Source organism: Salmo salar, chromosome ssa05 (assembly GCF_905237065.1).
Source record: "Salmo salar chromosome ssa05, Ssal_v3.1, whole genome shotgun sequence".
Lineage (NCBI taxonomy): Eukaryota > Metazoa > Chordata > Actinopteri > Salmoniformes > Salmonidae > Salmo > Salmo salar.
In genome coordinates this window covers 8038958-8054083 of record NC_059446.1, presented here as the reverse complement: position 1 = coordinate 8054083, position 15126 = coordinate 8038958, and the positions used below count along the sequence as shown (strand labels likewise).

The 15126-nt window shown below is 37.8% G+C and overlaps 1 long non-coding RNA gene and 1 pseudogene across 1 annotated transcript in view; both read right to left on the bottom strand.

Moving 5' to 3' along the window:
* LOC123743233 (basic proline-rich protein-like) overlaps positions 1-15126 on the bottom strand; it is a 603964-nt pseudogene that overhangs the window by 432875 nt on the left and 155963 nt on the right.
* Positions 1-15126, bottom strand: part of LOC123743073 (uncharacterized) — a 68521-nt gene that overhangs the window by 47795 nt on the left and 5600 nt on the right. The gene's annotated exons all lie outside the window — the stretch shown is intronic.

Here is a 15126-nt window from a genome sequence, read left to right as displayed (position 1 = left end):
CAAATTATTTATTGGTCACACAGGGAAGTGACTTGATTCTAACCTGGTTCAGTCTCAAATCAAATTATTTATTGGTCACACAGGGAAGTGACTTGATTCTAACCTGGTTCAGTCTCAAATCAAATTATTTATTGGTCACACAGGGAAGTGACTTGATTCTAACCTGGTTCAGTCTCAAATCAAATTATTTATTGGTCACACAGGGAAGTGACTTGATTCTAACCTGGTTCAGTCTCAAATCAAATCAAATCAAATTATTTATTGGTCACACAGGGAAGTGACTTGATTCTAACCTGGTTCAGTCTCAAATCAAATTATTTATTGGTCACACAGGGAAGTGACTTGATTCTAACCTGGTTCAGTCTCAAATCAAATCAAATAATTTATTATTTGGTCACACAGGGAAGTGACTTGATTCTAACCTGGTTCAGTCTCCAAATCAAATCAAATTATTTATTGGTCACACAGGGAAGTGACTTGATTCTAACCTGGTTCAGTCTCAAATCAAATCAAATCAAAATTATTTATTGGTCACACAGGGAAGTGACTTGATTCTAACCTGGTTCAGTCTCAAATCAAATCAAATCAAATTATTTATTGGTCACACAGGGAAGTGACTTGATTCTAACCTGGTTCAGTCTCAAATCAAATTCAAATCAAATTATTTATTGGTCACACAGGGAAGTGACTTGATTCTAACCTGGTTCAGTCTCAAATCAAATTATTTATTGGTCACACAGGGAAGTGACTTGATTCTAACCTGGTTCAGTCTCAAATCAAATTATTTATTGGTCACACAGGGAAGTGACTTGATTCTAACCTGGTTCAGTCTCAAATCAAATTATTTATTGGTCACACAGGGAAGTGACTTGATTCTAACCTGGTTCAGTCTCAAATCAAATTATTTATTGGTCACACAGGGAAGTGACTTGATTCTAACCTGGTTCAGTCTCAAATCAAATATATTTATTGGTCACACAGGGAAGTGACTTGATTCTAACCTGGTTCAGTCTCAAATCAAATTATTTATTGGTCACACAGGGAAGTGACTTGATTCTAACCTGGTTCAGTCTCAAATCAAATTATTTATTGGTCACACAGGGAAGTGACTTGATTCTAACCTGGTTCAGTCTCAAATCAAATTATTTATTGGTCACACAGGGAAGTGACTTGATTCTAACCTGGTTCAGTCTCAAATCAAATCAAAATTATTTATTGGTCACACAGGGAAGTGACTTGATTCTAACCTGGTTCAGTCTCAAATCAAATCTATATTTATTGGTCACACAGGGAAGTGACTTGATTCTAACCTGGTTCAGTCTCAAATCAAATTATTTATTGGTCACACAGGGAAGTGACTTGATTCTAACCTGGTTCAGTCTCAAATCAAATCAAATCAAATTATTTATTGGTCACACAGGGAAGTGACTTGATTCTAACCTGGTTCAGTCTCAAATCAAATTATTTATTGGTCACACAGGGAAGTGACTTGATTCTAACCTGGTTCAGTCTCAAATCAAATTATTTATTGGTCACACAGGGAAGTGACTTGATTCTAACCTGGTTCAGTCTCAAATCAAATCTATATTTATTGGTCACACAGGGAAGTGACTTGATTCTAACCTGGTTCAGTCTCAAATCAAATTATTTATTGGTCACACAGGGAAGTGACTTGATTCTAACCTGGTTCAGTCTCAAATCAAATATATTTATTGGTCACACAGGGAAGTGACTTGATTCTAACCTGGTTCAGTCTCAAATCAAATTATTTATTGGTCACACAGGGAAGTGACTTGATTCTAACCTGGTTCAGTCTCAAATCAAATTATTTATTGGTCACACAGGGAAGTGACTTGATTCTAACCTGGTTCAGTCTCAAATCAAATTATTTATTGGTCACACAGGGAAGTGACTTGATTCTAACCTGGTTCAGTCTCAAATCAAATTATTTATTGGTCACACAGGGAAGTGACTTGATTCTAACCTGGTTCAGTCTCAAATCAAATTATTTATTGGTCACACAGTGAAGTGACTTGATTCTAACCTGGTTCAGTCTCAAATCAAATTATTTATTGGTCACACAGGGAAGTGACTTGATTCTAACCTGGTTCAGTCTCACATCAAATTATTTATTGGTCACACAGGGAAGTGACTTGATTCTAACCTGGTTCAGTCTCAAATCAAATTATTTATTGGTCACACAGGGAAGTGACTTGATTCTAACCTGGTTCAGTCTCAAATCAAATTATTTATTGGTCACACAGGGAAGTGACTTGATTCTAACCTGGTTCAGTCTCAAATCAAATTATTTATTGGTCACACAGGGAAGTGACTTGATTCTAACCTGGTTCAGTCTCAAATCAAATTATTTATTGGTCACACAGGGAAGTGACTTGATTCTAACCTGGTTCAGTCTCAAATCAAATTATTTATTGGTCACACAGGGAAGTGACTTGATTCTAACCTGGTTCAGTCTCAAATCAAATCAAATCAAATCACATTTTTTATTGGTCACACAGGGAAGTGACTTGATTCTAACCTGGTTCAGTCTCAAATCAAATTATTTATTGGTCACACAGGGAAGTGACTTGATTCTAACCTGGTTCAGTCTCAAATCAAATTATTTATTGGTCACACAGGGAAGTGACTTGATTCTAACCTGGTTCAGTCTCAAATCAAATTATTTATTGGTCACACAGGGAAGTGACTTGATTCTAACCTGGTTCAGTCTCAAATCAAATTATTTATTGGTCACACAGGGAAGTGACTTGATTCTAACCTGGTTCAGTCTCAAATCAAATCAAATCAAATTATTTATTGGTCACACAGGGAAGTGACTTGATTCTAACCTGGTTCAGTCTCAAATCAAATTATTTATTGGTCACACAGGGAAGTGACTTGATTCTAACCTGGTTCAGTCTCAAATCAAATTATTTATTGGTCACACAGGGAAGTGACTTGATTCTAACCTGGTTCAGTCTCAAATCAAATTATTTATTGGTCACACAGGGAAGTGACTTGATTCTAACCTGGTTCAGTCTCAAATCAAATAAAATATTTATTGGTCACACAGGGAAGTGACTTGATTCTAACCTGGTTCAGTCTCAAATCAAATAAATATTTATTGGTCACACAGGGAAGTGACTTGATTCTAACCTGGTTCAGTCTCAAATCAAATCAAATCAAATTATGTATTGGTCACACAGGGAAGTGACTTGATTCTAACCTGGTTCAGTCTCAAATCAAATTATTTATTGGTCACACAGGGAAGTGACTTGATTCTAACCTGGTTCAGTCTCAAATCAAATTATTTATTGGTCACACAGGGAAGTGACTTGATTCTAACCTGGTTCAGTCTCAAATCAAATTATTTATTGGTCACACAGGGAAGTGACTTGATTCTAACCTGTTTCAGTCTCAAATCTAATTATTTATTGGTCACACAGGGAAGTGACTTGATTCTAACCTGGTTCAGTCTCAAATCAAATTATTTATTGGTCACACAGGGAAGTGACTTGATTCTAACCTGGTTCAGTCTCAAATCAAATTATTTATTGGTCACACAGGGAAGTGACTTGATTCTAACCTGGTTCAGTCTCAAATCAAATTATTTATTGGTCACACAGGGAAGTGACTTGATTCTAACCTGGTTCAGTCTCAAATCAAATTATTTATTGGTCACACAGGGAAGTGACTTGATTCTAACCTGGTTCAGTCTCAAATCAAATTATTTATTGGTCACACAGGGAAGTGACTTGATTCTAACCTGGTTCAGTCTCAAATCAAATTATTTATTGGTCACACAGGGAAGTGACTTGATTCTAACCTGGTTCAGTCTCAAATCAAATTATTTATTGGTCACACAGGGAAGTGACTTGATTCTAACCTGCTATTCTGGTTCAGTCTCAAATCAAATTATTTATTGGTCACACAGGGAAGTGACTTGATTCTAACCTGGTTCAGTCTCAAATCAAATATATTTATTGGTCACACAGGGAAGTGACTTGATTCTAACCTGGTTCAGTCTCAAATCAAATTATTTATTGGTCACACAGGGAAGTGACTTGATTCTAACCTGGTTCAGTCTCAAATCAAATTATTTATTGGTCACACAGGGAAGTGACTTGATTCTAACCTGGTTCAGTCTCAAATCAAATTATTTATTGGTCACACAGGGAAGTGACTTGATTCTAACCTGGTTCAGTCTCAAATCAAATTATTTATTGGTCACACAGGGAAGTGACTTGATTCTAACCTGGTTCAGTCTCAAATCAAATTATTTATTGGTCACACAGGGAAGTGACTTGATTCTAACCTGGTTCAGTCTCAAATCAAATCAAAATTATTTATTGGTCACACAGGGAAGTGACTTGATTCTAACCTGGTTCAGTCTCAAATCAAATTATTTATTGGTCACACAGGGAAGTGACTTGATTCTAACCTGGTTCAGTCTCAAATCAAATCATATTTATTGGTCACACAGGGAAGTGACTTGATTCTAACCTGGTTCAGTCTCAAATCAAATTATTTATTGGTCACACAGGGAAGTGACTTGATTCTAACCTGGTTCAGTCTCAAATCAAATTATTTATTGGTCACACAGGGAAGTGACTTGATTCTAACCTGGTTCAGTCTCAAATCAAATTATTTATTGGTCACACAGGGAAGTGACTTGATTCTAACCTGGTTCAGTCTCAAATCAAATTATTTATTGGTCACACAGGGAAGTGACTTGATTCTAACCTGGTTCAGTCTCAAATCAAATTATTTATTGGTCACACAGGGAAGTGACTTGATTCTAACCTGGTTCAGTCTCAAATCAAATTATTTATTGGTCACACAGGGAAGTGACTTGATTCTAACCTGGTTCAGTCTCAAATCAAATTATTTATTGGTCACACAGGGAAGTGACTTGATTCTAACCTGGTTCAGTCTCAAATCAAATTATTTATTGGTCACACAGGGAAGTGACTTGATTCTAACCTGGTTCAGTCTCAAATCAAATCAATCAATTATTTATTGGTCACACAGGGAAGTGACTTGATTCTAACCTGGTTCAGTCTCAAATCAAATTATTTATTGGTCACACAGGGAAGTGACTTGATTCTAACCTGGTTCAGTCTCAAATCAAATTATTTATTGGTCACACAGGGAAGTGACTTGATTCTAACCTGGTTCAGTCTCAAATCAAATTATTTATTGGTCACACAGGGAAGTGACTTGATTCTAACCTGGTTCAGTCTCAAATCAAATTATTTATTGGTCACACAGGGAAGTGACTTGATTCTAACCTGGTTCAGTCTCAAATCAAATTATTTATTGGTCACACAGGGAAGTGACTTGATTCTAACCTGGTTCAGTCTCAAATCAAATTATTTATTGGTCACACAGGGAAGTGACTTGATTCTAACCTGGTTCAGTCTCAAATCAAATTATTTATTGGTCACACAGGGAAGTGACTTGATTCTAACCTGGTTCAGTCTCAAATCAAATTATTTATTGGTCACACAGGGAAGTGACTTGATTCTAACCTGGTTCAGTCTCAAATCAAATTATTTATTGGTCACACAGGGAAGTGACTTGATTCTAACCTGGTTCAGTCTCAAATCAAATTATTTATTGGTCACACAGGGAAGTGACTTGATTCTAACCTGGTTCAGTCTCAAATCAAATTATTTATTGGTCACACAGGGAAGTGACTTGATTCTAACCTGGTTCAGTCTCAAATCAAATTATTTATTGGTCACACAGGGAAGTGACTTGATTCTAACCTGGTTCAGTCTCAAATCAAATTATTTATTGGTCACACAGGGAAGTGACTTGATTCTAACCTGGTTCAGTCTCAAATCAAATTATTTATTGGTCACACAGGGAAGTGACTTGATTCTAACCTGGTTCAGTCTCAAATCAAATTATTTATTGGTCACACAGGGAAGTGACTTGATTCTAACCTGGTTCAGTCTCAAATCAAATTATTTATTGGTCACACAGGGAAGTGACTTGATTCTAACCTGGTTCAGTCTCAAATCAAATTATTTATTGGTCACACAGGGAAGTGACTTGATTCTAACCTGGTTCAGTCTCAAATTCAAATTATTTATTGGTCACACAGGGAAGTGACTTGATTCTAACCTGGTTCAGTCTCAAATCAAATTATTTATTGGTCACACAGGGAAGTGACTTGATTCTAACCTGGTTCAGTCTCAAATCAAATTATTTATTGGTCACACAGGGAAGTGACTTGATTCTAACCTGGTTCAGTCTCAAATCAAATTATTTATTGGTCACACAGGGAAGTGACTTGATTCTAACCTGGTTCAGTCTCAAATCAAATAATTATTTATTGGTCACACAGGGAAGTGACTTGATTCTAACCTGGTTCAGTCTCAAATCAAATTATTTATTGGTCACACAGGGAAGTGACTTGATTCTAACCTGGTTCAGTCTCAAATCAAATCACTATTTATTGGTCACACAGGGAAGTGACTTGATTCTAACCTGGTTCAGTCTCAAAATCAAATTATTTATTGGTCACACAGGGAAGTGACTTGATTCTAACCTGGTTCAGTCTCAAATCAAATTATTTATTGGTCACACAGGGAAGTGACTTGATTCTAACCTGGTTCAGTCTCAAATCAAATCAATATTTATTGGTCACACAGGGAAGTGACTTGATTCTAACCTGGTTCAGTCTCAAATCAAATTATTTATTGGTCACACAGGGAAGTGACTTGATTCTAACCTGGTTCAGTCTCAAATCAAATTATTTATTGGTCACACAGGGAAGTGACTTGATTCTAACCTGGTTCAGTCTCAAATCAAATTATTTATTGGTCACACAGGGAAGTGACTTGATTCTAACCTGGTTCAGTCTCAAATCAAATTATTTATTGGTCACACAGGGAAGTGACTTGATTCTAACCTGGTTCAGTCTCAAATCAAATTATTTATTGGTCACACAGGGAAGTGACTTGATTCTAACCTGGTTCAGTCTCAAATCAAATTATTTATTGGTCACACAGGGAAGTGACTTGATTCTAACCTGGTTCAGTCTCAAATCAAATTATTTATTGGTCACACAGGGAAGTGACTTGATTCTAACCTGGTTAAGTCTCAAATCAAATCAAATCAAATCATTTTATTGGTCACACAGGGAAGTGACTTGATTCTAACCTGGTTCAGTCTCAAATCAAATCAAATATTTATTGGTCACACAGGGAAGTGACTTGATTCTAACCTGGTTCAGTCTCAAATCAAATTATTTATTGGTCACACAGGGAAGTGACTTGATTCTAACCTGGTTCAGTCTCAAATCAAATTATTTATTGGTCACACAGGGAAGTGACTTGATTCTAACCTGGTTCAGTCTCAAATCAAATTATTTATTGGTCACACAGGGAAGTGACTTGATTCTAACCTGGTTCAGTCTCAAATCAAATTATTTATTGGTCACACAGGGAAGTGACTTGATTCTAACCTGGTTCAGTCTCAAATCAAATTATTTATTGGTCACACAGGGAAGTGACTTGATTCTAACCTGGTTCAGTCTCAAATCAAATTATTTATTGGTCACACAGGGAAGTGACTTGATTCTAACCTGGTTCAGTCTCAAATCAAATTATTTATTGGTCACACAGGGAAGTGACTTGATTCTAACCTGGTTCAGTCTCAAATCAAATTATTTATTGGTCACACAGGGAAGTGACTTGATTCTAACCTGGTTCAGTCTCAAATCAAATTATTTATTGGTCACACAGGGAAGTGACTTGATTCTAACCTGGTTCAGTCTCAAATCAAATTATTTATTGGTCACACAGGGAAGTGACTTGATTCTAACCTGGTTCAGTCTCAAATCAAATTATTTATTGGTCACACAGGGAAGTGACTTGATTCTAACCTGGTTCAGTCTCAAATCAAATCATCAAATTATTTATTGGTCACACAGGGAAGTGACTTGATTCTAACCTGGTTCAGTCTCAAATCAAATTATTTATTGGTCACACAGGGAAGTGACTTGATTCTAACCTGGTTCAGTCTCAAATCAAATTATTTATTGGTCACACAGGGAAGTGACTTGATTCTAACCTGGTTCAGTCTCAAATCAAATTATTTATTGGTCACACAGGGAAGTGACTTGATTCTAACCTGGTTCAGTCTCAAATCAAATTATTTATTGGTCACACAGGGAAGTGACTTGATTCTAACCTGGTTCAGTCTCAAATCAAATTATTTATTGGTCACACAGGGAAGTGACTTGATTCTAACCTGGTTCAGTCTCAAATCAAATTATTTATTGGTCACACAGGGAAGTGACTTGATTCTAACCTGGTTCAGTCTCAAATCAAATTATTTATTGGTCACACAGGGAAGTGACTTGATTCTAACCTGGTTCAGTCTCAAATCAAATTATTTTTATTGGTCACACAGGGAAGTGACTTGATTCTAACCTGGTTCAGTCTCAAATCAAATTATTTATTGGTCACACAGGGAAGTGACTTGATTCTAACCTGGTTCAGTCTCAAATCAAATTATTTATTGGTCACACAGGGAAGTGACTTGATTCTAACCTGGTTCAGTCTCAAATCAAATCAACTATTTATTGGTCACACAGGGAAGTGACTTGATTCTAACCTGGTTCAGTCTCCAAATCAAATTATTTATTGGTCACACAGGGAAGTGACTTGATTCTAACCTGGTTCAGTCTCAAATCAAATTATTTATTGGTCACACAGGGAAGTGACTTGATTCTAACCTGGTTCAGTCTCAAATCAAATTATTTATTGGTCACACAGGGAAGTGACTTGATTCTAACCTGGTTCAGTCTCAAATCAAATTATTTATTGGTCACACAGGGAAGTGACTTGATTCTAACCTGGTTCAGTCTCAAATCAAATTATTTATTGGTCACACAGGGAAGTGACTTGATTCTAACCTGGTTCAGTCTCAAATCAAATTATTTATTGGTCACACAGGGAAGTGACTTGATTCTAACCTGGTTCAGTCTCAAATCAAATCAAATCAAATATTTATTGGTCACACAGGGAAGTGACTTGATTCTAACCTGGTTCAGTCTCAAATCAAATAATATTTATTGGTCACACAGGGAAGTGACTTGATTCTAACCTGGTTCAGTCTCAAATCAAATCATATTTATTGGTCACACAGGGAAGTGACTTGATTCTAACCTGGTTCAGTCTCAAATCAAATTATTTATTGGTCACACAGGGAAGTGACTTGATTCTAACCTGGTTCAGTCTCAAATCAAATCAATATTTATTGGTCACACAGGGAAGTGACTTGATTCTAACCTGGTTCAGTCTCAAATCAAATTATTTATTGGTCACACAGGGAAGTGACTTGATTCTAACCTGGTTCAGTCTCAAATCAAATTATTTATTGGTCACACAGGGAAGTGACTTGATTCTAACCTGGTTCAGTCTCAAATCAAATCAAATTATTTATTGGTCACACAGGGAAGTGACTTGATTCTAACCTGGTTCAGTCTCAAATCAAATTATTTATTGGTCACACAGGGAAGTGACTTGATTCTAACCTGGTTCAGTCTCAAATCAAATTATTTATTGGTCACACAGGGAAGTGACTTGATTCTAACCTGGTTCAGTCTCAAATCAAATTATTTATTGGTCACACAGGGAAGTGACTTGATTCTAACCTGGTTCAGTCTCAAATCAAATTATTTATTGGTCACACAGGGAAGTGACTTGATTCTAACCTGGTTCAGTCTCAAATCAAATTATTTATTGGTCACACAGGGAAGTGACTTGATTCTAACCTGGTTCAGTCTCAAATCAAATTATTTATTGGTCACACAGGGAAGTGACTTGATTCTAACCTGGTTCAGTCTCAAATCAAATATATTTATTGGTCACACAGGGAAGTGACTTGATTCTAACCTGGTTCAGTCTCAAATCAAATTATTTATTGGTCACACAGGGAAGTGACTTGATTCTAACCTGGTTCAGTCTCAAATCAAATTATTTATTGGTCACACAGGGAAGTGACTTGATTCTAACCTGGTTCAGTCTCAAATCAAATCATCATATTTATTGGTCACACAGGGAAGTGACTTGATTCTAACCTGGTTCAGTCTCAAATCAAATTATTTATTGGTCACACAGGGAAGTGACTTGATTCTAACCTGGTTCAGTCTCAAATCAAATTATTTATTGGTCACACAGGGAAGTGACTTGATTCTAACCTGGTTCAGTCTCAAATCAAATTATTTATTGGTCACACAGGGAAGTGACTTGATTCTAACCTGGTTCAGTCTCAAATCAAATTATTTATTGGTCACACAGGGAAGTGACTTGATTCTAACCTGGTTCAGTCTCAAATCAAATTATTTATTGGTCACACAGGGAAGTGACTTGATTCTAACCTGGTTCAGTCTCAAATCAAATGATTTATTGGTCACACAGGGAAGTGACTTGATTCTAACCTGGTTCAGTCTCAAATCAAATCAAATCAAATTTTTTATTGGTCACACAGGGAAGTGACTTGATTCTAACCTGGTTCAGTCTCAAATCAAATTATTTATTGGTCACACAGGGAAGTGACTTGATTCTAACCTGGTTCAGTCTCAAATCAAATTATTTATTGGTCACACAGGGAAGTGACTTGATTCTAACCTGGTTCAGTCTCAAATCAAATTATTTATTGGTCACACAGGGAAGTGACTTGATTCTAACCTGGTTCAGTCTCAAATCAAATTATTTATTGGTCACACAGGGAAGTGACTTGATTCTAACCTGGTTCAGTCTCAAATCAAATTATTTATTGGTCACACAGGGAAGTGACTTGATTCTAACCTGGTTCAGTCTCAAATCAAATTATTTATTGGTCACACAGGGAAGTGACTTGATTCTAACCTGGTTCAGTCTCAAATCAAATTATTTATTGGTCACACAGGGAAGTGACTTGATTCTAACCTGGTTCAGTCTCAAATCAAATTATTTATTGGTCACACAGGGAAGTGACTTGATTCTAACCTGGTTCAGTCTCAAATCAAATTATTTATTGGTCACACAGGGAAGTGACTTGATTCTAACCTGGTTCAGTCTCAAATCAAATTATTTATTGGTCACACAGGGAAGTGACTTGATTCTAACCTGGTTCAGTCTCAAATCAAATTATTTATTGGTCACACAGGGAAGTGACTTGATTCTAACCTGGTTCAGTCTCAAATCAAATTATTTATTGGTCACACAGGGAAGTGACTTGATTCTAACCTGGTTCAGTCTCAAATCAAATCAAATATATTTATTGGTCACACAGGGAAGTGACTTGATTCTAACCTGGTTCAGTCTCAAATCAAATTATTTATTGGTCACACAGGGAAGTGACTTGATTCTAACCTGGTTCAGTCTCAAATCAAATTATTTATTGGTCACACAGGGAAGTGACTTGATTCTAACCTGGTTCAGTCTCAAATCAAATTATTTATTGTTCACACAGGGAAGTGACTTGATTCTAACCTGGTTCAGTCTCAAATCAAATTATTTATTGGTCACACAGGGAAGTGACTTGATTCTAACCTGGTTCAGTCTCAAATCAAATTATTTATTGGTCACACAGGGAAGTGACTTGATTCTAACCTGGTTCAGTCTCAAATCAAATTATTTATTGGTCACACAGGGAAGTGACTTGATTCTAACCTGGTTCAGTCTCAAATCAAATTATTTATTGGTCACACAGGGAAGTGACTTGATTCTAACCTGGTTCAGTCTCAAATCAAATTATTTATTGGTCACACAGGGAAGTGACTTGATTCTAACCTGCTTCAGTCTCAAATCAAATTATTTATTGGTCACACAGGGAAGTGACTTGATTCTAACCTGGTTCAGTCTCAAATCAAATTATTTATTGGTCACACAGGGAAGTGACTTGATTCTAACCTGGTTCAGTCTCAAATCAAATTATTTATTGGTCACACAGGGAAGTGACTTGATTCTAACCTGGTTCAGTCTCAAATCAAATTATTTATTGGTCACACAGGGAAGCGACTTGATTCTAACCTGGTTCAGTCTCAAATCAAATGATTTATTGGTCACACAGGGAAGTGACTTGATTCTAACCTGGTTCAGTCTCAAATCAAATTATTTATTGGTCACACAGGGAAGTGACTTGATTCTAACCTGGTTCAGTCTCAAATCAAAATATTTATTGGTCACACAGGGAAGTGACTTGATTCTAACGTGGTTCAGTCTCAAATCAAATTATTTATTAGTCACACAGGGAAGTGACTTGATTCTAACCTGGTTCAGTCTCAAATCAAATCAAATCAATCATTTTATTGGTCACACAGGGAAGTGACTTGATTCTAACCTGGTTAAGTCTCAAATCAAAACATTTATTGGTCACACAGGGAAGTGACTTGATTCTAACCTGGTTCAGTCTCAAATCAAATTATTTATTGGTCACACAGGGAAGTGACTTGATTCTAACCTGGTTCAGTCTCAAATCAAATTATTTATTGGTCACACAGGGAAGTGACTTGATTCTAACCTGGTTCAGTCTCAAATCAAATTATTTATTGGTCACACAGGGAAGTGACTTGATTCTAACCTGGTTAAGTCTCAAATCAAATCAAATCAAAACAAATTGATCACAGACACATGGTTAGCAGATGTTAATGCGAGTGTAGCGAAATGCTTGTGCTTCTAGTTCCGACCGTGCAGTAATATCTAACAAGTAATCTAACAATTTCACAACAACTAACTTATACACACAAGTGTAAAGGAATGAATAAGAATATGTACATATAAATATATGGATGAGCGATGGCCGTGCAGCATAGGCAAGATGCAGTAGATGGTATAGAGTACAGTATATACATATGAGATGAGTAATGTAGGGCATGTTAACATTATATAAAGTGGCATTGTTTAAGTGACTAGTGATACATTTATTACATCCAAATGTTAATTATAAAAGTGGCATTAGAGATTGAGTCTGTATCTTGGCAGCAGCCACTCAGTGTTAGTGATGGCTGTTTAACAGTCTGATGGCCTTGAGATAGAAGCTGTTTTTCAGTCTCTCTGTCCCAGCTTTGATGCACCTGTACTGACCTCGCCTTCTGGATGATAGCGGGGTGAACAGGCCGTGGCTCTGGTGGTTGTTGACTCAGGTTAGGACTCAGGTCACTCAGGTCACTCAGGTCAAAAGTAGTGCACTATATAGGGAATAGGGTGCCATTTGGGACACTGCCTCACCATGCATGTGGACTTTACTGAGGTTCAGTGTGATTCTGTCTCCTCGCTATCTCTCTCTGCTTATAAACCTTCCTCACGAACCATGACTGTTCTGTTCCACAGCAGTGTGTGTGGGTGTGTGTGTGTGTGTGTGTGTGTGTGCGTGCGTGTGTGTGTGTGTGTGTGTGTGTGAGAGAGTATGACTGTTCTGTTTCACAGTTGCAGCAGTGTGTGTGTGTGTGTGTGTGTGTGTGTGTGTGTGTGTGTGTGTGTGTGTGTGTGTGTGTGTATGTGTGTGTGTGCGCGTGTGCGCGTGTGTGTGTGTGTGAGAGAGCATGACTCTTCTGCACCTCTGTGGTATAACATTACTAATATCATTACTGGCACTCTGAAGAACTTATCTTTGTTATTGAGATGTGCAGATATGGGGCCCTGGGCAGGAGGCCTGAGCCATGATGAGATTGGTCAAAGGTACACGGGCGTGCACTGGAGCAGGTGGGCAGGGCAGGGGTGGCCTGGGGGTGGAGAGGCAGGCCTGGGGTAGTGACAGAAAAGGACTGGCCATAGGCCAGATGGGCTGGTTCATCTTTAGACCAGTGAGAAGAATTATAATGATTTGGCTAATAATAGAGGCCTCAGGGGGAAAATGGGCTTGTGTGTTAGAAATGCCCGGGCCAATTTCTGATCCCAGTCCGTCCCTAAGTAGGTAGGTGGACGCCAGGAGGGATTAGGGTTGGCTGAAGTCCCTTTATAGGAGACGAAAGAAGGTTAAGGGAAAGAAAACTAAACAACTCCACAGTCACAAAGAGTAAGCGTACAGCCCGAACCCAGGTTATAAGCCATGAAAGCAGCTTTGTCCCCTTCTCTCTCTCTCTCTCTCTCTCTCTCTCTCTCTCTCTCTTTCTCTCTCTCTCTCTCTCTCTCTCTCTCTCTCTCTCTCTCTCTCTCTCTCTCTCTCTCTCTCTCTCTCTCTCTCTCTCTCTCTCTCTCTCACTTGCTCTCTTTTTCATCTTAATTATCTAGCTAACAAGACCGATAGGGATAATTATGACTTCATCTAGCAGTTAATAGTGATTATTTTGACATTTTCTGTCAGGGTTGATAGTTAGAGCTGCCTGTCAGCTGTTGACAGAGAAAAACATAACCTCGTCCGCAGAGTCGGCCCTAACTGAGATGATGGGGACAGGGCAACAATGCAGTGTGTGTCATGGTGTGGGCTGAGAAAGAAACTGTGTCGACATACAGCTACAGTGGGGTTTGAAATTATTGACACCCTTGATAAAGAGAAGCAAAAATGAAAAATAAACAATTTAAATGTTTAGCTACAGTAGTGCCAAAATAAAGGTGAAACTTCAATAAATGAGGGACACAAAGTATATTGAAAGCAGGTGCTTCGACACAGGTGTGGTTCCTGAGTTAATTAAGCAATTAGCATCCCATCATGCTTAGGGTCATGTATGAAAATGCTGGGCAGGACATTCTTTTGGCTACCATGGCTATGCCCCCATAGGATGACAATGCCCCCATCCACAGGGCAGGAGTGGTCACTGAATGGTTTGATGAGCATGAAAACGATTTAAACCACATGCCATGGCCGTCTCAGTCACCAGATCTCAAACCCAATTGAACACTTATGGGAGATTCTGGAGTGGCGCCAGAGACAGTGTTTTCCACCACCATCAACAAAACATCAAATAACGGAATATCTCGTGGAAGAACGGTGTCTCATCCCTCCAATAGAGTTCCAGACACTAGTAGAATCTATGCCAAGGTACATTGAAGCTGTTCTGGCTCGTGGTGACCCAACGCACTATTAAGACACTTTATGTTGGGGTTTCCTTTATTTTGACAGTTACCTGTATATTGTATGCTAGCATTTTGGGGGAAATTACATTATTTTATACTAATACAATTG